A 24,179-nucleotide genomic window follows, 5' to 3' on the forward strand; every position below is an offset into this window, starting at 1 on the left:
CTGCCCATCATCTATCTGACCCATTTCCACATTCTCTTCCCCTTTTAACTAATTCTCCGTCACTCACCCACTTCCCCTTCACATGCGATTCTCCCCTCCCCCTACGATCCCCCTCCCCCTACGACCCCCCCTCCCCCTACGATCCCCCCTCCCCTACGATCCCCCCCAGCGACACCCCCCTCCCCCTACAATTCCCTCGCCTGCGAATTCTTACCTTCCCCCCTAGCCCCAACCCCTGCGATGTACTCCCACTGCCATTTACCCCTCCCCCTGCGATTTCCCCTCCCTCTCCTCTCCCCTCCCCTCCACAACCCCCACAGATCTCCCCCTCCCTTCCCCTTCCCCTACCCCATATCCCCCCCCTCTCGCTTCACCCCAGATCTCCCACACCCTCCTTACCTCTCCCTATCTCCCCAATCCAGTCTCTCCGCCCTGCACCCCACCCTCTCTCACCTCTTATCTCCCCCCCCCCCCCCCAAAACCCGTCTTGCTTCCCCCGTCCCTCATCCCTCACCCCTACCTCCCTGCAACCCTCCCAAGCCCGCATCTTTATCTTGCTTCCCAACTGGACCAGATCCCATGCCAGACCTTGGATTGCGGCCAGTAAACTAACCGTGAACCTCTCTGGATCTTTTGGTTGGAATGAGCAGTGTCGGATAACTTTTCATGCAAATTCTTTTTCATTTAGTCGGGCATCTTTCTTCTCTTTGCTTTGGTGTGATAGAACCCTGTTAGAAAGGAATATAAATAAGGTTGATATTAATTAACATTCTACATTTAAGATTGCATTATTCTATTTCAAGCTTGTGGGATTATTTACAGCATATTTTTGAGCAATGCATTTGCCTTTAACTGGATTAAATAAAATAAATAGCAAAAACTCAAGACTACGATAAGAGTTTAACATTTTTATGTCTGACATCCTTTTCATTGATGTATATCTTTGCAAAATGTGTGTGCAACATGTTCTTGTATTACATTCGATTTTAATAGAATGAACTGAGCAGGGTTTAGGTTTTACACTTGCTTATCTTTGTTTGGTTGTTATCTCCTGCTTAAGAGTTGTCAGTGGGTCAGTAAGTACTTGAGATGCAGACAACTGTTTTTGGAGTAACTTCAAACTAGCCTTAACTGCAGTACTGGCAGGGTTTGCTCTGTTTAACTAGAGATTGCTGTTGTCCAGGGAGATTGTTTATGACCTGTCGGTATATTTTCTGTATGGCAATGGTGATTAGGAAAGAATGGTGCTGCTTCAATAAGCTTGCAACGTTTCTTTGTAAGAGCACAGATAAAATGTCACTGTCTTGGAAAGATGTGACTGAGGAATTGAGTGTTACAGCACGATACATTATTCCCTATATCCTGCATTTGTGCACTGTGGATGGCATAACTTGTAGATTGATGGGAGCAGAATGAGGCCATTTGGCGCATCAAGTGTACTCCGCCATTCAATCATGGCTGTTCTATCTTTCCTTCTTAACCCCATTCTCCTGCCTTCTTCCTCTAACCCCTGACACCCGTACTAATCAAGAATCTATTTTTATCTGCCTTAATCATATATAGTCTTAACGCTGACTGGATAGCACGCAACAAAAAAGTTTTTCACTGTAACTCAGTACATGTGACAATAAACTAAACTAATAATAATAATGTCAAGTCTGAAGAAGTGTCCCGACACAAAACATCACCAATCTTTTTTTTCCAGGATGCTGCCTGGCCCGCTGAGTTACTCCAGCACTTTGTGTCCATCATAAAATAACTACTTAATGGCAGGAATTTGTTTTAAATCTGAAACTTCATGATACCCAGATTTTTGAGAACTAATTGAGAACAAAATAAGTACTTTATTTAATTCTCTGCGGGAAGCAAAATGTACAAAATAAGTAATTTATTTTGTATATTTTCCCAATCTCAGCATCCTCCCAACATACACTGAAGAAGAGTCCTGACTCGAAATGTCACCTATACATTCCCTCCACGGTTGCTGCCTGACCTGCTGAGTTGCTCCAACACTCTGTTCTACCCATCATACTCTATAGCCTGGAGAATACTTCTGAAGTGCAATTGTGATGTAGAGACTGCAGTTGTGATATAGAGACTGCTGCAGTCAATATACCCCACAAATAACAAGGTGATATGTTTTAGTAATTTTCAATGAAAGGAGAATATTAGTCAGGGGAATGAGATTAATTCTCCTGTTCCTTTCAGAATGCCAGTGTCTATGTCTGTGCAATATTTCCCTGGAACTGGTCTGAAGTGTCAGGCTAAATTATTGTGTTTGACTATGGCATGGGGCTTGATTAATTTTAAATTTAAAACTCAACACAAGTCATGTACTGACGGAGCGCGGAGATGTGCTCGGAAAACCACAAACAGTATGGTTAATTCCAAACTACCCACTCGGTTTGGATAATTAGGGATGTACAGTAAATGGGAGCGTGGGCAGCAATGGGTTCATCACATGAATGAATCAATTTAAAAAAAAGGCAAAACTATTAACTAGTTCATGAATCTTCAAGGTGCGAAATACCGGAGTAACGCAACCGGTCGGGCAGCATCTCTGCCGCCAGCACTTTGAGTCTTTTTTATGGAAACCAGCATCTACATTTTCTGGAGTCTCAGAAACCTTAAGTTTCCTTGGATCATTTTTTGAGTATTTGTTCTCCATCTTGAGCTTGTCGTTTTTCATTGGATGGTATTGATAGCATCTCATAGGGGATGTGGTGTTTCTGCTGTAGCCCATGTTGGTTTCGTGCTGCAGGTGATGTCCAGTTGGGCAATTTGTATTCCTCCAAATGACTGCCACTTTACTGCATTCAAACATTGGGCATTGCAGTGATATATGCAGGTGTTAAGCATTCCACTGATTAGAACGTAGAGGATAGAACAGTACAGCACAAGAACAGGCCTTTTGGCCCATAATGTCTGTGCCGAACATGATACCGAAACCAACACTTATCTGCCTCCACAATTCCACATCCCTCCATTCCCTGCATGTCCATGTACCATGGATGGCACAGCGACGCAGCGGTAAAGTTGCTTCCTTACAGTGCCAGAGACCCTGACAAAGGGTGCTGTTTGTAAGGAGTTTGCACATTCTTCTTCATGACCTGCGTGTGTTTTCTCCGGGAGCTCTGGTTTCCTCCCACGCTCCAAAGACGTGCAGGTTTGTAGGTCAATTGGCTTGGTAAAATTGTCTGTAGTGTGAGTAGGATAGTGTTAGTGCGAGGATTGCTGGATGGAGTGGACTCGGTGGGCCGAAGGACCTGTTTTCGCGCTGTGTCAGTAAACTAAACAATCCAAAAGTCTCTTAAACGCCACTATCACATCTTTTTCCATCTCCGGCTGTGTGTTCCAGGCACCCACAACAGTCAGTGTATTAGAAAAATCTTGCCCCGCACATCTCCTTTAAACTTTGCATCTCTCACCTTCAACCTACTAATATGTGATTTTTCTATCCTGGGGTAAAAAGGTTATGACTGTCTTCCCTTTATATGCCTCTCATTTTTATTTACCAATTGGTTGGAAGATGTTGCTTGTTTGGATGAATAACTATTGAGATTAAACTAACACACATCATGTGTTTTGGGTGGTTAATGGTTAAAAGGAACAATACCTTCAGTGGTTTAGGAGCATCACTTTATCTACACCTGCTTTACGCTGGTCTTGTTTTCTTTCTACTCGCTTATATTTGATCTGATTATCTGGGAAATCACTGCTAATAACGCTCATGGGAAGCTCCCTGTACATTTCTTCGCCACTTGGCGTAAGGATTTGCCAAGAAAATCACAAAATGCTTCATTGTCTTTTATCAATGCAATGATTTGATTTTTTTTGTTCCATTTGAATACATTTAATTCATTAGCTTTTCATTTCTGACTGCCTTTTGGGTTAAGTTAATATTTGGTCATTTTGTGATGATTACAAAGTTGGTCGTTGTTCTCTGAATGAAATCACTAAAGTCGACAAACATCAGTTGGGAGCAGAATTCCAAAGATGTAAGTTTCTTTTGCTGCCTGTACAAAATTGCAATGATAATATCCGTGAAAATAACTGAATTCTTTCTGGCTTTTTATTTAGGATGTTTTTGCATAGATTATATAAAGACATAGGCTTTGTAGGCTAACTGGCTTCTGTAAAATTGTAAATTGTCCCTAGTGTGTGTAGGATAGTGCTAGTGTACGGGGTGATCGCTTGTCGGTGTGGACTCGATGGGCCGAAGGGCCTGTTTCTGCGCTGTAACTCTAAACTAAACTAAGCTTCAAAAGCATATATCTGAAACCAAATTAGATAATATCAAAAAATGTTGGGATTGCCAAAGTGACAACATTTTATTTCAAATCTCGCTTGAAAAAGTTTGTGTGGAGAAATTTCAGGTCTTGACCCATCAGACTGATTGTAGTAAGGGAGGGGACAAAACTAGAAAAGAGAGGTGGGGGTGGGACAAAGATTAGTAAGTCGCCTGTCCTTTGCTTCCATATATGCTGCCTGACCCGCTGAGTTACTCCAGCGTTTCTTTCTGTGGTTCTGTAGTCAATTTTGAAACTAATGGTTGAGAATGCCGGTTATTAAAATTCGCTTCTGACATTTCAAGAACCAAGGGTTATTTTTCATTGCTTTTCGTTTTCACAAATCTGCCTTTCTGAAGATACACTCGAGTTGCATGCAGTATTTGAATTATGATCTTAATGTGATGTTTGAGTAAGCTGTGCTGCTGTGAGACATTCATGTGTCTACTTCCAGTGAATCATATGTACCAGAGAGCATTAAGATCAGACTAGATAGAACCATGAAATCTTGCAGCTGAACCATTGAACCCGCTGTGCTTGTGTGGGCTTTTGGAAAAGAGCTCTGCAATTAATTATTTGCCATAGCTCTATTGTTTCCTCTACTTTGAGTATCTATTCAACCTCTTTTAAAATTTACTATTGAATCTGCTTTTTACAATATTTTCATGCAGTTTGCTTCAAGAAATGTAATTTATTGCCAGTCGTTTCCACCCATTTATTCATTGATCTTTGCCTGCTTCATGCGTCAATGTTAATTATTTTATTCCTGAAAATAAATACACTTGGCAGTCTTTGCGGCACTTGGCTTGATTATGTCACTTTTGTGGTGTTGCTATAGTACCCGTTTAGTGGTTCTTGAAGGTGCAAATAACAGCTGCTTTTCAGTTCCGGGATACTGGTTCTATTTTTGTGACAGTTGCAGATTTCGTCACTATTTTTCACCAGCAACGGAGCCTGGTTTGGCTGACCTGGTGTGGAGGTTGGGTGAACGTCACTGCAAGGAAGGGATGTGGAGAATGGTTAATTGCCTCTTCTGAAGACCAAGCTGTGCGTGGTCCTGAATGTGGAGACATGGACAGGTGTTGGCAGTCCATAAATTGGTCATATACATATATATACATTATGTTTATATCTGTTGTGCTGCTGGAAGTAAGAATTTCATTGTTCTGTTTCAGGACATCTGTCAATAAAACACTCTTGACTCTTGTTGCTTCTCCTATATCATCCAAATGCTTCTTGATTTGAATAATGAATATGAAGACTTTTTTTTCTGATGCTTTTAGTGCCTTCTGCTTCATTCTCCAGGCTTTAGAACATGGAACAGCATTGTACAACAACAGGCCCTTCAGCCCACAATATCCGTACCGAGGATGATGTCAAGATAAAATAATTTCTATGCTGACACATTCAGTATTTGATTGAAATATTTACTTCTACTTGCAGTACCTTTCCTGTTATACGATTCAGAGATCCCATAAAATGCTGCTATGCTACAAATTGTAACCCATTAAATGCTGATTGCACTAATGAAGCTTTAACTTATTAGCAGATTGACAGTAATTAACAAAAGTCATTTTAAGTCCAATTAGACGTCACATTTTTCAGGAGTTTAGTTGGTATCAAGTGCCTTGGTGTAGCAGCTTCATGATAGTCAGTATATTTCATTAGTATTATCAAGGTGCTAACAGTGGTTAGAGTTGGCGTTTTAGCTGTAATTAACTTCACATATACCATTGCCCAAAATATTGTAAGATTTTCTATGTTTAATTGTTGGTACATATGCCCATTAAACATTCTTGACTTGATTCTTGTGGTGCTGCATCTGTTCTCAAGATGAGGCTTTCCATTCCAGTAATTTGGAAATATAGGCTCCCTTTAACCATATGTGATGAAACCCTTACTCTAATTGCCCTCCATTTCCTGTATGTCTGCTCTTCCCTTGCTCCCCCTAACCTCCCCCCCTTCCACGACCGTCCACACCTTTCACCCCTTGAGCCTGTACATCCAGCATATCAGCATTTGACTTCTCTGCCGGATGCAATGGAACCTCGCCATCAGTGAAATACAGTAGACTCTCGATATTACGGACCTCTTTATAACGAATTTCAGTTATAGCGGACTCTCTTTAAGAACACAGGATGCTAGTTATTCCAAAGATCCAATGCTCCTCTAGTATCTTTGGTTATACTGCAGAGGTTTTTGAAATTGGCAAGGCTAGTGAAAAACAATTGCTTTGATCGACACTTAACTCTAAACAATGTAACAAATAGTCTTTAATATGTTTAGCTAGCAATAACAAAAATACATTTTTAGCTGTTAAGAACTTTGTACACTCAGCAGGTTAGGCAGGTTAACCTGTCTTCAAAAGGAGAAATGTCTCCCGTCTTCAAAAGGAGTAATGGAGTTAACGTTTAAGGCTGATGTCCGTTCACCTTGGGCAGTTAGTTGTGGAAATCTCACTTAGAGTGGGACATGGATCTAGAGTGGGACAAGCCTCACCCAGGTCACCCCACCATGCCCCAGATTTCCCATTTTGCTCCCAATCTCTGAATGAGGGCATCAGCAGCAGGGGCAGTGGTTACTGCGGTTTCCCAGCTGAACTAGACAATTGGTGCCAGGCGGCCTTCTTGGGCTGTTGTGCTGCTTGTGGTGAGGGAGGTCACACTGAGGTCTCAGTGACGGGGCTCCAGTATTCTGACCCGGCGCCAGGGCAGTGATGTTAATGGGGAAAAAACCCTTACTCTGTTATAGCGGACAATTGGCAATAATGGACACCATCTTCCTCGCCCCCACAAATGGTCTGTTATAACGAGCGTTTGCTGTACTTGCTTCCTTCACCATCCCCTTCAGCTTTCATCAGGGAACAATCGCCCTGTGTTGCCCTGGTTCTCGCATCCGCCCTGTTTCCCGGCACCCACACCTGAAACCGTAGCAGGTGCAACACTTATGCCTGCACTACCTCCCTCACCACCATCCAAGGAAGTAAACAAACCTTTCAGGTGAGGCAGAGATCCATGTGCAACTCCTCCAAGTGGTCTACTGCATTTGGTGCTCTCGATGTGTCCTTCTTGGCAGCAGTAAAGAACTGCAGATGCTGGTTTTCACTGAAGATAGACCCAAAATGCTGGAGTAACCCAGCGGCTCAAGTAGCATCTCTGGAGAAAAGGGACACTCTCGACACAAAACATCACCTATTCCGTTTTTACAGAAATGCTGCCAGACCTGCTGAGTTACGTCAGTATTTTTTGTTTATCTAAAACCAAGTGCAGACAAGGCGACCATTTTGTGGAGCAACTGTGCTCTGTCCGCAACAGCGATCTTATTGCGGGTAATTTCAACTCCTCTCTCCCTTGCCATGGCCAGCGAGAGCAAGCACAGACAAGATGCAACTCGAATTCAACTTGGGAAGCCTCAATTCCAATAGTTTTCTTTCACTTTGTTCACTGTTCCTTCCCTCCCCAACAAATCCATCTGCCCTTCATCCCTCCCTTATCTAGTTCTAATAACCACATTCCAGCTTCTGTCTCTACCTCTTCACTCCTCAGTCCCACTCTGGCTCCATCTGACCAAACCCCTTCTGTTCATTTCGACTTTAGAGATACAGGGTGGAAAGAGGGCCACCGTGTTCATGCTGACAGGCGATCACCCCGTACACTAGCACTATCCTAAACACTAGGGACAATTTCTAATATTATTGAAGCCAATTAACTTACAAACCTAAACATCTTTGGAGTGTGGGCGGAAACCGGAACACCTGGAGAAAACCCACATGGTCACAGAGAGAACGTAAAACTCCGTACAGACAGCTCCCATAGTCAGGATCGGACCCAGGTCTCTAGTGTGGTAAGGCAGCAACTCTACCACTGCGCTAGAGTGCTGTCCCAGAACTATTTGAACTCTCCTGAACTATTTCCACCTATCACCCACAGGCCTCCAAACTCTTTTCTCCACCACAAACTGCTCAGCATCCCTGCCTCTGTCTCATTCGTCCCTCTCACCTCCTTATGCTAGCTATCGTTTCCTCTGCATTCTCAGTCCTGACCCAAAACATTCACCATCCCATTGCACCACAGATGCAGCTTAACGTGCCGGGTGAAGGCAAAAAAAAAAAAAAACAAGTGCTGGAATGCAGCGCAGGAGAAGCCCAGCAGGTCAGGCAGCATCTGTGGAAAGAAAGTAGACAGGTGATGTTTCAGTCAGAAGAAGGGCCCCAACCCTAAATGACGTGTGCACATTTCCTCCACAGATGTTGCCTGACCGTCTGAGTATCTCCAGCGCTTTGTGCTTTCTTCCTGCAGGATGTTTTTTTTTGCATGAAGATTGCCATGATTTCTTCTGCATTTTTTCAGTCACACTTACCATCTGTTATTTGGTACTTGTTGGATATAGTGTTTAAAAAAAAAAAATCACTTGTTATTGAGAAACATGAAGTGCTGCAGCTGAGAATGGTGTGTGTGGGTGGGAAAATGTTCCATGGAATTTGAAATGCTGATGGTGAAAACTACATTATTTTCCTTTACTAGTGTTGCCATCCATCACCTTTAGGTGTGATGGCATGAGTTGGAAGAAAGTTTCTGGTACTTTGTAACAATATGCCTTCAGCCAAGCGTGCCGAACAGACTGCCAGTATAAAGACACAAGGCTTGCATCTTGTCAGTTTGTGCTGGGTTCACATCCACCTTTAATGGATTATTGGCCAAATGGCACTGGAGAAGGACGGCAGGGTGGCGCAGCGGTAGAGCTACTGCCTTACAGCGCCAGAGACCCGGGTTCGATCCTGACTACGGGTGCTGTCTGTATGGAATTTGTACGTTCTCCCAGTGACCTGCGCGGGTTGTCTCCGAGATCTTTGGTTGCCTCCCAAACTCCCTAGTGTGTGTAGGATAGTGTAAATGTTCGGGGATCGCTGGTTGGCAGGTCGCTGTATCTCTAAACTAAACTAAACAATTGGTGTCGGACTATGCCATTGGTAATACATAAATATTGTCCACACCTGATCTAGACAAACTGATGAGAACATTTAACAGTCTTTTTGAACATAATCTTTGTGCCTCCAGCAGCGTTGGAATAGCTTATTGTCCTGAAAATATGATATTAACAATTTGTACATCATGTATTGTGCTCTAGTCATCTTGTTTTTAAGCAGATTATCATTTAATCTGTGTAAAATAACATTTTCCTAAAATTACTGTTTTAGGGATGCATTTAGGCATTAACATTGGCTCTTGAGTTGTATTATTTTGTTGCAAATATTCCTTGGGCATGTTCGACAATATGAACTCTGAACCCGTGAGCGCTTAAAGCAGTGCATTTGAATCATACCATTGTAGTTACTCAGTGACAAGTTGGCATATTGATGGTGTGAATGCCGCAGGAGACATATTGCAGACACAGTATTTGTATCTGCCGTGTGAAATTCCAGATTGCAGCTTTCGTTATGTTAAAGGTTTTTTTTTTTTTTGCACTAAAATGAAATCATAGAATGGTGAGTTTTGTCCTTGATGAAGTGTGACAAAGCCGTTTCTAATCTCATGTTTCTGCTCTTTCACAAAGTCGGGAGAAATTAAAAAGCTATCTCCGCCACACGAGTTCTTAGGTTTATAGTATTTGTACAGACCATAAGCAGAAATAAAACAATACAGCACGGTGGCACAACGGTAGAGTTGCTGCCTTGCAGCGCTTGCAGCACCGGAGACCTGGGTTCGATCCTGACTATGGGTGCTGTCTGTACAAAGTTTGTACGATCTCCCTGTGACCACGTGGTTTTTCTCCGGCTGATCTGATATCCTCCCACACTCCAAAGCCATGCAGGTTTGTAGGTAAATTGGTTTGGTTAATGTAAAAATTGTCCATAGTGTGTGTAGGATAGTGTTAATATATGGGGATCGCTGGTCGGCGCGGACTCGGTGGGCCGAAGGGCCTGTTTCCATACTGTATCTCTAATCTACACTAAACTAAACTAACGTGAAATATACTGGAAGGAGAAGCCTGTTTTTTTTAGTAATGGATGAAAAAGGTGAAGCATAATGAGAGTCAAACTTGTCAGCAAAGGATATAAGGGGTGACACATGCCATGAGTGTCATTGTTAACAATTGTGTAAATATGCAGTCAAGCTAATTTGTTCAAGGGTTGCATTTAATAAGTCAATGAATTTAAATATTTTAAATATTTTACAACTTGATTGATAATTTGGATTGTGAATTGGTTAAGATTTAAGAGGATGAATTATGTTTGGTGTAGTATTCAAAGGAAGAGAAAAGAGTTTGGGAGTGGCATAGAGTTGGTGCCTTATAACTGCTTTTGATCCTGATTATGGGTGCTGTCCATATGGAGTTTGTATGTTCTGCCTGTGACCGTGTGGGTTTTCTCCGGGTGCTCCGGTTTCCTTCCACACTCCAAAGACGTGCAGGTCTGCTGGTTAAATTACTTTGGTAAAATTGTAAATTGCCCCTAGTGTGTAGGATAGTGGGATGATCATTAGTCGGCGCGGACACTGTGGGCTGAAGGGCCTGTTTATTCTAAAGACTAAAGTAAAGTTGGAGATTTTGAGCAATGGCAAACGGCGAGAATGTTGAACTATCTAAAGTTTGAAAATCAAAGGATGGACATGGTCAAGCAAATGAAAAGATAAAGTGGAAGAGGAAACTGGGGCAAAGCGACTAGCAGTTTAGGTTTAAAATTGGGGTTTGGTGTTAAAATGTTTACACAGGAAGAACTAATCACTGCCAATATTTCCTTCAGAGCTGGGATGGAGTGAGACTCATTCACGATAAAATTGATGACTGTATAGGACTTTTGGAAGGCTTCATGGAGTGGGGTAGTGACCCAGTTGGATGAGAATGTGGACAGTTTAGGTCTTTGAATATTCTCCACCATTCAGTGAGGTCATGCCTGTTATATAAGCAAATTAATTCTCCTTTTTGGCTTGTGTGATGTCTGTTTCTTGACTTAACTCCATTTCTTTCATTGTTTGGGAGTTTAGTTTTGGACCAAATCACTCTCGAGTAATCACGTTCACTTTTAGCAGAGGTAAAGTTTGGTTCAATAGTACTTTATTGTCACGTGTACCTAGATACAGTGAAGTTGTTTGTTTTGCGCACAATTAAATAAAATCTTAATACACGTAAGCACAATCATATATAAGTACAAAACTCCAACAATTATAATATAGGAATGACACAGTGGTAATATGCCCTTGTGCACAGATTGCTCCCACTGTGAGTTGATTTTGGTGAATCAGCAAAATAGCGAATTTTGTAAACTGCAAAATAAAATAGAATTACAGCAAATAGAATAAATGACAAATAAATGCTGTTGATGAAGGAAATTAAAAAGAAGACAATTTTAGAAATAATTTAACAGCCCAGTGAATATCTGTGGAGAGCAAGACAATAATAAAAAACACATAAAAGTGCTGGAGTCACTCTGTAGTCAGGCAGCAACTCTGGAGAACAAAGGAAAGAGAGTCCTTTTTGTGTCATTTTTTTGTACCCACTGAGTTCCTCCAGCACTTTGTGTCATTTTGTTTTGTAAATTAGCACCTGCAGTTCCTTGTTTCTACAATTAACGATCTTTCACCTGTACAAGTTCTGATGATTACCCTGAAGAATCGGCTTCTGTAAATTGTCCTTTACATGGAACTAGTGTACATGGTAAGTGTTGGTCAGCGTGGACTCTGGAAGCCGAAGGGCCTGTTTCCATGCTGTATCTCTAGGCTAAACTAATTAGAGACTAGAAGCAAGGAACTGCAGATGCATTTACAAAAAATATTAGCTGAAATATTGTTTAAGAAGGAACTGCAGATGCTGGAAATCGAAGGTAGACAAAAGTGCTGGAGAAATTCAGCGGGTGCGGCAGAATCTATGAAGCGAAGGAAATAGACAACGTTTCTGGCCAAAACCCTTCTTCAGACTACCTTTTTATCTTTTGTCTACCTTAGCTGAAATATTAGCAGTTTCTTGTGTGTGTGTTGCTTGACCTGTTGAGTTAGCTCCAGCATTTTCTGTTCACCGTGTGAACGAAAAACAATATGAAATATGCAATGACCCCTGAATTTTGGAAATGGGACAAAATAGTTCCTTGTCTTCCCACCATTGTTAATGTTGAAACAATTTATAGGCTTTGTTTGACATATTAAACTTCATGGACAAGTAGAGCTGATCAATTGTTCCTCTCATTCAATTTGCAAATTCTTGCCTTCTCTGTTGACTAGTCACAATGAGAGTTTTATCATGGTGCATGAAAACCATTATTGCTGTGTATTTGGTTTCTTATCTGCTATTTGATTACCTTTGTTAACTTTCCACGTGACATACTGCTACGCAAGGACTTGCAGAAGCCGATGTATTGACACTGCATGAATTTCTTGTTCTTTAGATTTTTAAACTTTAGAGATACAGCGCGGTAACAGGCCCTTCGGCCCAGCGAGTCCACGTCGACCAACGATTACCAGTACACTCGCACTATCCTATACATTAGTGACTATTTACAATTTTACCGAAGCCATTTAGCCTACTAATCTACATCTTTTGAATGTGGGAGTAAACAGGAGCACCCAGAGTCACGGAGAGAACGTGCAAATTCCGTACAGATAGCACCCGTAATCAGGATCGAACCGGATCTCTGGCGCTGTGAGGCAGCAACTCAACCACTGTGCCACTATTCTACAAATTTATTATTTCTAATATATAATATGCTCAACTATCATTATTGATGCACCAGTCATATATATTAGCTGAACGTTATTCACCATCCAAAAGTGATTTTTGATTATGAAAATATAGTCTTTCCAAATTCTTTGCACTTTATTATAAATATCGCAGTGGCCTTGAACCGAATTAATAACCACCGTGCAAGCAAGAACAATGTTTATACGATCATGATGTTTAATTACTTCCTTGTTGGTACAAGCAATTGTTTTTGTCACACATGAGTAGTTCTGTTTAGGTGAGGTGACAAAGTATTTGGAAGTGTTGTCAGTCTATATGAACTAATGAACTAATGAACTAATCCTTGACAACACTCTGGACTTCCTTCTGCTCACTGAGACCTGGCAACAACCCAATGTCTTCTTCTCCCTCAATCAAACATCCCCACCTGGATTTAATTACATTTCCAAGCCCCGCCATGGAGGTGGCCTCGCTGTTATTTTCAACCAGAATTTTTGTATCACTGAACTCACCTTCCCCCCAGTAGCATCATTTGAATTCCTCGCCTTCAAAGCCCTTTCCTCCATGACAGTCATCCTCATTTACCGGCCACCTAAACCAAACCCCTCCTTCCTATCTGACTTCACTGAACTCCTCACACTTGCCTCATCCCTCTCCCCACGTCTGCTGCTACTTGGTGACTTAAATATTCACATGGACTCCCCCACCTGCAAGCTCGCATCTGAATTCGCCTTTTTACTTGACAACTTCTCTCTCATTCAGCACGTCACCTTTCCCACCCATGACAAAGGTCACATCCTTGACCTGGTCTGCTCCACAAATCAACCGGTACTCGACCTCCATCCTTGCCTCTTCCCCCTCTCTGATCATAAGCTTATACGGTTCACCATCCCTTCTCCGACACCTCGCCCCCACTTCCTCCGAGAAATTACCTTCCGTAATCTAAAATCCATTGATCCCCACCATCTCTCTGACCTGCTCTCCACCACTCTCCCCCTGGACTCAACCCCCATCTCACCTGATGATCTCACAAACCATCTCAACTCCACCTTGTCTACCTCCCTTAACACTATGGCCCCCCTCAAAACAAGAACCGTAACTTTCAACACATCTTCACCCTGGTACACACCTGCACTTCGTAAACTGAAACAGACTGGTCGCCGACTTGAACGACTCACAAATAAATCATCTCTCACAGTCCACCTTGAAGCTTACAAACTCCACCTCACTGACTACAAAGATGCCCTCATTGCTGCAAAATCTGCCTACCTCTCCTCCATATTCACCGATCCCTGCCTAAACCACAGAACCCTCTTCTCCACAGTGGGCAACCTCCTCAAGCCTCGAGCCAACACTCTCCCTACCTCTACTCCCAACTCATTCCTCCACTTTTTCGCTGATAAAATCAGCACCATCTATCAATCTTTATCCCCTGTACCCGACTCCCCAGCATCTACTCCACCACCTACCAAGGCCCCTCCTTTCAACATCTCCACTGACCTCCTTACCCCTCCTCCACACTGCTTCCTCTCCCAGTTTGACCTGGTCACCCCTATTGAAATCTCCAAACTCATCAGCTCTTCCAAACCCACTACCTCCTCCCTCGACCCTCTCCCCACTCCCCTGCTGAAGTCCTGCCTCCCTGTTCTCTGCCCCTACCTCACTAATCTCTTCAACTCCTCATTGTCCCAAGGAATTGTCCCCTCCGCTTTCAAAACTGCTGCTGTTACACCAATCTTAAAGAAACCTGGTCTTGATCCCTCCTCTCTCATTAACTACCGCCCAATCTCAAACCTCCCCTTTCTTTCAAAAACCCTGGAGCGTATCGTTGCGTCGCAACTTCATTCCCACCTCCTTGCGTTTAACCTACTTGAACCCCTCCAATCTGGCTTTCGCCCCCTCCATAGCACAGAAACTGCTCTCCTCAAAGTCCTCAACGACCTCCTCACCTCTGCTGACACTGGTTCCCTCAACATCCTCATCCTCCTCGACCTGAGCGCAGCCTTCGATACAGTGAACCATAACATCCTGCTCACCAGACTCAAAGACCTCGGCATTGAAGGCTCTGCACTCAGCTGGCTCCGTTCCTACCTTTCCAACAGATCCCACTTCATCTCTCTCCACAACCACACCTCTGCTACAGCCACAGTCACTCAAGGCGTTCCCCAAGGCTCCGTACTCGGCCCCCTCCTCTTCATCATCTACATCCTCCCCCTTGGTCAGATACTCCGCCACTTCAACCTGGACTTCCACTGTTACGCTGATGACACACAGATCTACCTCGGCACCAAATCCCCCCACAACCCCCCCCCCCCTCTCCCATATCAACTCCTGTTTGTCAGCTATAAAAACCTGGATGCAACATAATTTCCTCAAACTCAACAGCGATAAGACAGAATTCCTCCTCATAGGCTCCAAAGCCACACTCAGCAAAATCAATAACCCCACTCTCACCATCGACGGCACCACTGTCTCCCTATCTCCCCAGGCCCGCAACCTTGGCGTGATCTTTGATTCCACCCTCTCCCTTGAGCCTCACATCCGCCATGTCATTAAAACCTCCTTCTTTCATCTCCGCAACATCGCCAAACTTAGACCCTCTCTCACACCTCCCGCTGCTGAAAGACTCATCCATGCCTTCATCTCCTCCCGACTGGACTACTGCAACTCACTTCTCCTTGGCATCAGCTCCACCTACATCAACCGACTCCAACTGGTCCAGAACGCAGCCGCCCGACTCATCACCCACACCAAATCCTGGCATCACATCACTCCAGTCCTCAAACAACTTCACTGGCTTCCCATCTCCCACCGGATCAACTACAAAATCCTGATCCTCACTTACAAAGCCCTCCACCATCTGGCCCCCCCATATTTCACTGACCTCCTCTCCCCCTACCAACCCTCACGGTCCCTCAGATCCACATCACCCGGTCTCCTCTCCATCCACAAGTCCAACCTCCGCAGTTTTGGGGACAGAGCCTTCTCCAGGGCAGCTCCCAGGCTCTGGAACTCCCTCCCCCAACTGATCCGCAATTCCGTGTCCCTCACCATCTTCCAGTCCCGCCTCAAGACCCATCTCTTCACCTCTGCCTATCCTTAGCCCCACGTCCCCCTCCCTTTTCATCTGTGCATTAATTGCCTCATATTGTGTTTTGTATTGAATTCTGTCTTTACTTTGTGTACTAGTCATGTCTCTACTATTTATTTCATTCCCCTTACATGTTTTTCCTCTACCTGCTAAATTTTTGTATGGTGTCCTTGAGACTCTTGAAAGGCACCCATACATTTATTATTATTATTATTAGTCACTTAGCGGGACAGGCAGCATCTTTGGAGAGAAGGATGGGTGAAGTTTCGGGTCAAGACCCTTCTTCAGACTGAGATTCAGGGGAGAGAGAAACTAGAGATATGGAAGGGTACAAAGAGAATGTAAGGTGTGAAAAGGACAGATCAAAGCAGACGATGAACGAGGAAAGGTACAATGGTTCATTATTGTTCTGAGGGGAAGGTGACAACAATGCACGCAAACTAAAATAAAAATTAGCAGGAAGACAGTGAAACTAGTTGTAAAACTAGGGTGGGGAAGGGACGGAGAGAGAGAGAAGGCAAGGGTTACAGTCTGAAGAAGGGTTTCGGCCCGAAACGTTGCCTATTTCCTTCGCTCCATAGATGCTGCTGCACCCGCTGAGTTTCTTCAGCTTTTTTGTGTACCTTCGATTTTCCAGCATCTGCAGTTCCTTCTTGAACACAAGGGTTACTTGAAGTTTGATTACAAAATTCATACCGCTGGGTTGTAAGCTGCCCAAGTGAAATGTTAGGTGCTGTTCCTCCAATTTGTCTTTGGCCTCACTCTGAGTGGAAGAGACCGAGGACAGAAAGGTCAGTATGGGAATGGGAGTTAAAGTGTTTGGAAGTGTTGTGTTGGAAGTGTTTAGCAACCGGGAGATGGGAGGCTCAGATGATGTTTTAACTGAGCTTATTCTTTGCCTTCCACTGAATTCAGAGCAGAATTTGAATATTCTAAATTTGTATCAAGTAACTAAAGGCACTTTAACCGAGGCTGCCCAGTGGAATATCTGCACTCCCATCCCCCAATGAGGAACTTTGATCTGGATAAATCAGATTAGCTGTAAGTGTGAAGAAGGTTGAATTTATGGAATGTATGAAAAATGGATTTCTAAAACACTATGTTTTAGATGTACCATTGTGCAGTGAGAGAGTATAATTTTGTTGCAAAGAGTCCTTTAGGAAAGTGTGACCATAACATGATTGGATTTTACATTAGGTCTGAAAATTGTGAACTCCAGGTTCAATAACAGCTTCTTCCCAACAACAATCAAGCTCTTAAATACTGCAAACACTAACTAAAATTAAACTACAAATTGTCATGGTTGCACAGAGAATTTAGAGCCTTGTGCAATAATATTGATGATTTTTAATTTATTGATTTTTTTTCCATTATGTTATCTATGAGTACTGTGTTTACAGGCCTGTTATGCTGCTGCGTCATGGAGTGATACAGCATGGAAAAAAAGCCCTTCGGCCCAACGTCCACACCAGCCAACGTGCCCCATCTACACTAGTCCCACCTGCCTGTGTTTGGCCCATATCTCACTAAACCCGTTCCAAGTCACGCGGGTTTGACAGTTCATTGGCCTCTGTAAATTGCCCCTAGTGTGTAGGGTGTGGACGGGAAAGTGGGATAACAGAACTGGTGTGAATGGGTGATCGATGGTGGGCATTGACTCAGTGGGCTGAAGGGCTTGTTTCCGTGCTGTATCGTTGAACTCCATATTCACAAGAAGGAAATTTCTGCTCAATTAACAATGGGTCAAGCAGTGATACAAATCAATAGAGGTGGTGAGGTAAGACCAAGTGTTGCCGTCAACACTGCAACATGACACTTTTTAGATAATGTAGCTAGACTGCAGGAGAGTAGAAAAGGAGCAAGCAAAAACAGAACAATAGGAAGAGAATCCGCAACAAGAGATTAACTGGCTACAATACAAAAAATAAAATCCATCGAGGCACGTCCCAACCAAATAGATGAGGAGGATGGTGCACGCAAGCACTATTATACATCAACATAGCTTCCCAATCATCTGCAGCCAACGTTAAGTTTAGGGTTATTATTTTGACGTGCACCAAGATACAGTGGAGGGCTTTTTGCCTGTTATTCAGTCAGATAATGCGATACATAAATACAATCAAACCAAACTCAAGTACAGGTAGAGCAAAGGGTAAGATACAGAGTGCAGAATACAGTTCTCAGCATTGTAGCGCATCCGTTCCAGAGACAAAGTCCAATGTTCACAATGGGGTAGATGTGAATCGGACAATACCCTAGCTTATGGAAGTATAATTCAAAACCTGATAACAGAGGGGAAGAGGTTGTTCCCGAGTCTGGTGGTGTGCGCTTTCAAGCTCTGTATCTTCTGCCTGATAAGAGTAGGAAAAGGGAATGACCGGCTTGGGACAAGTCTTATGTTGACCTCGTCCACGTATCTTTCTTTTCCTTTGTTTCGATTCAACTTTCCGAGTAAACTGCACAACTTTGACATGTACCTTCTTCCCGATGGCAGGGGTGAAATAGAGTGTGGCCAGGATGTAGAGTGTGGGTCCTTGTGATGCTGGCTGCCTTTTTGAGGCAGCGCCTCCTGTTAATCCCTTCGATGATATTTAGCAATGTGCAAGTCTGCCTAATGGGCCTGTCCCACAGGCAATTTTTCAGGCGATTGTCAAGTCATAGCAGGTCGCTGAAAAACTGGTGACTGGAACGGCACACACACACACATATACACATTGCTTCCTTCACCGGCCAGTTATGCAGGCAGGGGACAGCAAGCGGGGGGAGCGCTGAGTGAAATTCACACGGTGAAAAGTCAATGTGATACAGACACATACCACGATGAACCAACAGGTTGGCTCTGTAATTAAGATGGTGAAAGCACAATGTACAGGAAGGGTCACTTCACTTAAGTTCTTTAAAAGAAGGGGGAAGAAGGTGGAGACAGGGAGGGGAGAAGGAGTGGAGACAACTTTTAAGATGCCAGAGATGCACTGCTGTGAAGCTCGGCGGACATTAATGGCCCTGTCCCACTGTACGAGTTCATTCACAGAGCTCTCCCGAGTTTAAAAAAAAATCAAACTCGTGGTAAGCATGTAGAATGAACGTAGCGCGTACGTCGGAGCTCGGGGGAGTCTCTTAGCGGCTCGTAACGTTAACGGCAGGTACTCGGGAAGACTCACTAACGGCAGGTAAGCTCGGGAAGACTCGTGAAGATTTTTCAACATGTTGTAAAATGTTCACGAGATCCCCGAGTACTTACGAGCGGCCATTACCGTAAATCTCCGTGTTCGAATCAGGTCAAACTCGGGGAGAACTCTTGAATGAACTCGTACAGTGGGACAGGGCTTTAACATTACCGGTCGGTTATCCTTGGTTTTTTTTCCGAATGAGCCAATTAAATTCACAGGTCAGCAATGGCGACAACCTACGACATCTTGGCGACCCACTACCACTGCACCTACGGCACGAGAATTCTCGCTACTCTCCATGGTGTCAAAATTCTGGTCGCCGCTAATTTTACAACATGTTGAAATGCGGGAACTACTCATGACCATGAAGGCGATTCCACGGCAACTACCTGCAAACATGTGGCAAACGCAGTCTCCTGTAGTCGCCTAAAAAGTCGCCTAAGTGGGACAGGCCCATAAGATTGTGGATCACAGTGATTGAGATGTGTGCCTCCAGGGCGCATGTGGTTCAATCATTAGGCCAATAGTACATACATTGATTTATCGTGGATGTGTCAACAACTTGATTTGGACAAAACTAAATAGCCACGAGGCTTCCATGTAATCATTCTCAAAGCAAACAGCGAACCTATTATTTTTCTTCTTCATGAAACAAAATAAACTTGAAACTCGGTAGAGTTTATTTTAACAGAGTAGTAGAACAGAGGGTACAAATGAATGATTTATTAATGCACCAGAAGTTCTTGTTGTTCGGAGACAAATATATTTCAAATGTTGTACTGCTCTGCTTAGTTTGTGCTGCAGTCCGTAGCAACCAACTTGTATTTAACAAATTGCAATGCTTTTGTTCCCACAGAAGTACTGACACTGGGACTGAGACCATTCAGTAGTTTGTATCTGTGGGTATCATTTATACATCTTGTATGCACACTGGAAAATAGACTTGTTTTGCATGTACAAAGCACGTTTTATTTTTGTGTTGGAACTAAATAAAACAAAGATGTGTGTTGGTGGTAAAGGATCATTGGGTTTGAAACTTGGTATTAAGTAGAATACAATGAATTTAAAAAATGAACACTGTTATTCATACACAAGAGGTCCTCAGGTCGTCAGTTGTCCTAGGCCCAACCATCCATATCTGTATCTTCCCTCAGTTCAGGGATATTCACTAATACTTTCAATTCTTTTTACACCTTCACAGAAAATTAAGCAGTCCATGGAATGTTCGGGAGGTGACAAGTATTGGCTTTGGTTTATTGTTGTCACATGTAACGTCATTGCCCCAGATGTTACCTGTGACAATAATAAACCAATACATAGACCATCTCCAACAATACTGTGACCACTTGGTATACATTGGCAGGCTTCCCTCACTGTCAACATTCCGGAGATAACCATGACCACGGACTCGACTGGATCAACTACAAAATAGCAAGGAAACAAGAAGCTGGGGATTGATTGAAAGATACAGCATGGAAACAGGCCCTTTGGTCCTCTAAGTTCACGCTGATCATCGACTAGTTCGAGGTCACGCCAATTTCGTATCCACTCCCCACACACTAGGGGGCAATTTTACAGTGGGCCAATTCACCTACAAACCCGCACGTCTTTTGTACGTGGGAGGAAACTAGAGCACCCAGAGGAAACCCACATGGTCAAAGGGAGAAAATGCAAACTCCACACACATACAGCACCTGGGGTCAGGATCAAACTCGGATCTCTGATGCTATGACGAGGCAGCTCTACCAGTGCACTCCTGTGCCACATTGTGAGATCATTAACTTGGTTCTGAAACCCCAAGCCTTTCCACGGCATCTACAGCACGTCAAGAAAATGCTTTTAACTTTACCTTGACTGTAGGTCCAACAACATTGAAGAGGTTTGATACCATCAGCAGCCTCCTTTCCAACACCCACTCTCACTCTCTGTATTCATTTACAGAATGCACAATCTGGACCATGACATGCTGCCACTGTTTATAATGGGGATGATTTTGAGGACACTGTAGTATTTTGCCTTTAAATTGTGCACCACCCTTCACAACCGGATATGGTTGGACTAGTTGGCTCGTCCTAACGAGCATTGACCCTATTAGTTAGCGTGGAGCAAAAACAAGCTACAGTCAGGCAGCATCTGTGGAGGCCAAGGAATGGCGTTAAGACTGCATCAGGACTGATGGTCATCTTATTCCTGACCTGGCTCCCCCAAGTGTCTGCAACCCCCTGCCCCATCCCTCCCTTTCATCTCTTTATACTGGCTATCTCCGCTCTTGCATTGTCTTGATGCATGGTTTCGACCTGAAATGTTGACTATTCCTTTGTCTCTTCAGAGTCAGCTTGATCTGCTGAGATCCTCCAGCAGTGACCATCTCCAACATATCAACACAAGTAAACCACCCCATCCCCTGGTACTTTCCCTTGCAACCGCAGGAAATGCTACACTTATCGCTTTACCCCCCCCCCCCCCCCCCCCCCCCCCTTGACTCCATCCAAGGACCCAAGCAGTCTTTTCAGGTGAGGCAGAGGTTCACCTGCACCTCCTCCAACCTCATCTATTGCATCCGCTGCTCTAGATGTCAGCTGCCCTACATCGGTGAGACCAAGCGTAGGCATGGCGATCGCTTCGCCCAACACCTCCGCTCGGTTCACACTAACCAACCTGATCTCCCGGTGGCCCAGCACTTCAACTCCCACTCCCATTACGAATCTGACCTTTCTGTCCTGGGCCTCCTCCATGGCCAGAGTGAGTCCCACAGCAAATTGGAGGAGCACACCTCATATTTCGCTTGGGCAGTTTACACATCAACGGTATGAACATTGACTTCTCCAATTTTAGGTAGTCCTTGCTTTCTCCCTCCTTCCCCTCCCCTTCCCAGCTCTCCCACAAGCCTACCGTCTCCGCCTCTTCCTTTCTTCTTCCCGCCCCCCCCACCTCCACATCAGTCCGAAGAAGGGTCTCGACCCGAAACGTCACCTATTCCTTCGCTCCATAGATGCTGCCTCACCCGCTGAGTTTCTCTAGCAATTTATCTACCTTTGATTTTTCCAGCATCTTTTCACTAAATCTCTAAAATGACTTGTTTCCCTTTTCGGCAGGAGTATCAGATGCAGTTGACGAGTGTGTTTTCAACTGTCAGAACCTAATGTTGCTAATTGCGAAATTAGAATTATATTTTCATCAAATTTCAATGGGGCTGATGGATGTGTATCAGAATTTCCTACTGATATTACAAAATGATGTAGCAGGAAAGCATCTTTATCATGGTTGCAAAGCTGGAGGTCTGAGGCAGAGCTTCTACCAGCTGTGTTGTGTGATGCTATGTTATTTTATGTTTGTACTTCAATCGGATTGTTATTTTTATAAAGTTAAGAATTTTAATTGAGGCACAAGGAAATGCAGATGCTCGTTTACTTAAAAAAAAGCACAGTGCTGGTGGAACTCAGCTGGTCAGGCAGCATTTGTGGAGGGAAATGGACAGATGACATTTCAGGTTGGGACCCTTCTTCAGACTGTAGACCAGCACATTATGTTTTACTCAAGAGTCTGAAGAAGGGTCCCGACCCCCGAAAAATAACCTATCCATGTCCTCCAAAGATGCTGCCCAACCTGCTGAGTTACTCCAGCACTTTGCGTTATTTTTAAGAATTTAATTGTTTAATGTCTCTTGATACCACTTAAAAACGTATTTGACAGCTGGACTGGCTTTGTGTGCTGTTTAAAACTTTCAGAGGCCTTTTCAGATATAGCTTCTCCAGGGGGTGGCACAGTGGCACAGCAGTAGAGTTGCTGCCTCATAGCGCCAGAAAGCCAGGTTAATCCTGACTACGGGTGCTGTCTGTACAGTTTGTACGTTTTCGCCGTGACCAAGTGGGCTTTCTCTGGGTGCTCCGGTTTCCCTCCACACTCTAAAGACGTACAGGTTTGTAGGTTAATTGGCTTCAGTAAAAATTGTAAAGTGTCCCTACTGTGTAGGATAGTGGTAGTGTGTGGTGATCACTGGTTGGCGTGGACTCGGTGGGCTGAAGGTCCAGTTTCCATGCTGTATCTCTAAAAACTAAAAACCCCCGAGCTTGCTGATTTTAACTGGCTCTTGTTCAAGAAATATATCCCCATTTCAAATTCCTCTGACTTGGCCAAACCTGTATTTGTCAGGTCCATCTGACTAGTTTAGTTTATTATTGTCACATGTACCGAGGTACAGTGAAAAGCTGCTGTTGCTTGTTATCCACTCAATGAAAAGATATACGTGATTACAATCAAGCCATCCATCCACAGTGTACGGATAAAGGGTATAACATTTATTGCAAGATAAAGTCTGATTAAAGATAGATCAAAGGTCTCAATGACGCACTACAAGATGCCATTTATCTCTTCCCTCTGTATCCACTGGTGTATCTATACTGGCTAGGAATTGATTAAAAAAATTATCATCTTGTTTCTACATCTTTCATTGCCTCGCCCCTCCCACGCACACCAATCTTCTCCAGCCCACTCGCCCTTTTATAAACTGTACATGCTCTTCTATTTCTGGCATCCTGATTATTCCTGAATTTAAACATTTCACCATTAGTGCCTTTGCTTGAATCTCTGAAATTTTTTTCTAACATCTTCGTCTTTAATTTTACTTTAATTAACACTTTAATTCACCTTCTGATCTCCTGGTTGCTCGACACTTTAATTCTCCTCCCCATTCCTACACTGACCTTTCTGTCCTCGGTCTCCTCCATTGTCAGAGTGGGGATAAATGCAAATTGGAGGTACAGCATCTCATATTTCACTTGGGCAGCTTACAGCCCAGTGGTATGAATATTGATTTCTCTCACTTCAGGTAGCCCCGGCATTCCCTCTCTCACTATCTCTCCCCCACCCAAGTGGCACTAGTTTCTCATTTTCAGCCTACAAATAGCTTTACAATGGCATGTTTCCTTTATCATCATTACTTTTTTGCATATCTTTCAT

The 24,179-nt window shown here is 43.6% G+C and overlaps 1 protein-coding gene across 11 annotated transcripts in view; it reads left to right on the forward strand.

The window, feature by feature from the left end:
* Positions 1-24,179, forward strand: part of eps8 (epidermal growth factor receptor pathway substrate 8) — a 148,856-nt gene that overhangs the window by 1,015 nt on the left and 123,662 nt on the right. The gene's annotated exons all lie outside the window — the stretch shown is intronic.

The sequence above is a fragment of the Amblyraja radiata genome, chromosome 21 (genome assembly GCF_010909765.2).
Source record: "Amblyraja radiata isolate CabotCenter1 chromosome 21, sAmbRad1.1.pri, whole genome shotgun sequence".
Taxonomy (NCBI): domain Eukaryota; kingdom Metazoa; phylum Chordata; class Chondrichthyes; order Rajiformes; family Rajidae; genus Amblyraja; species Amblyraja radiata.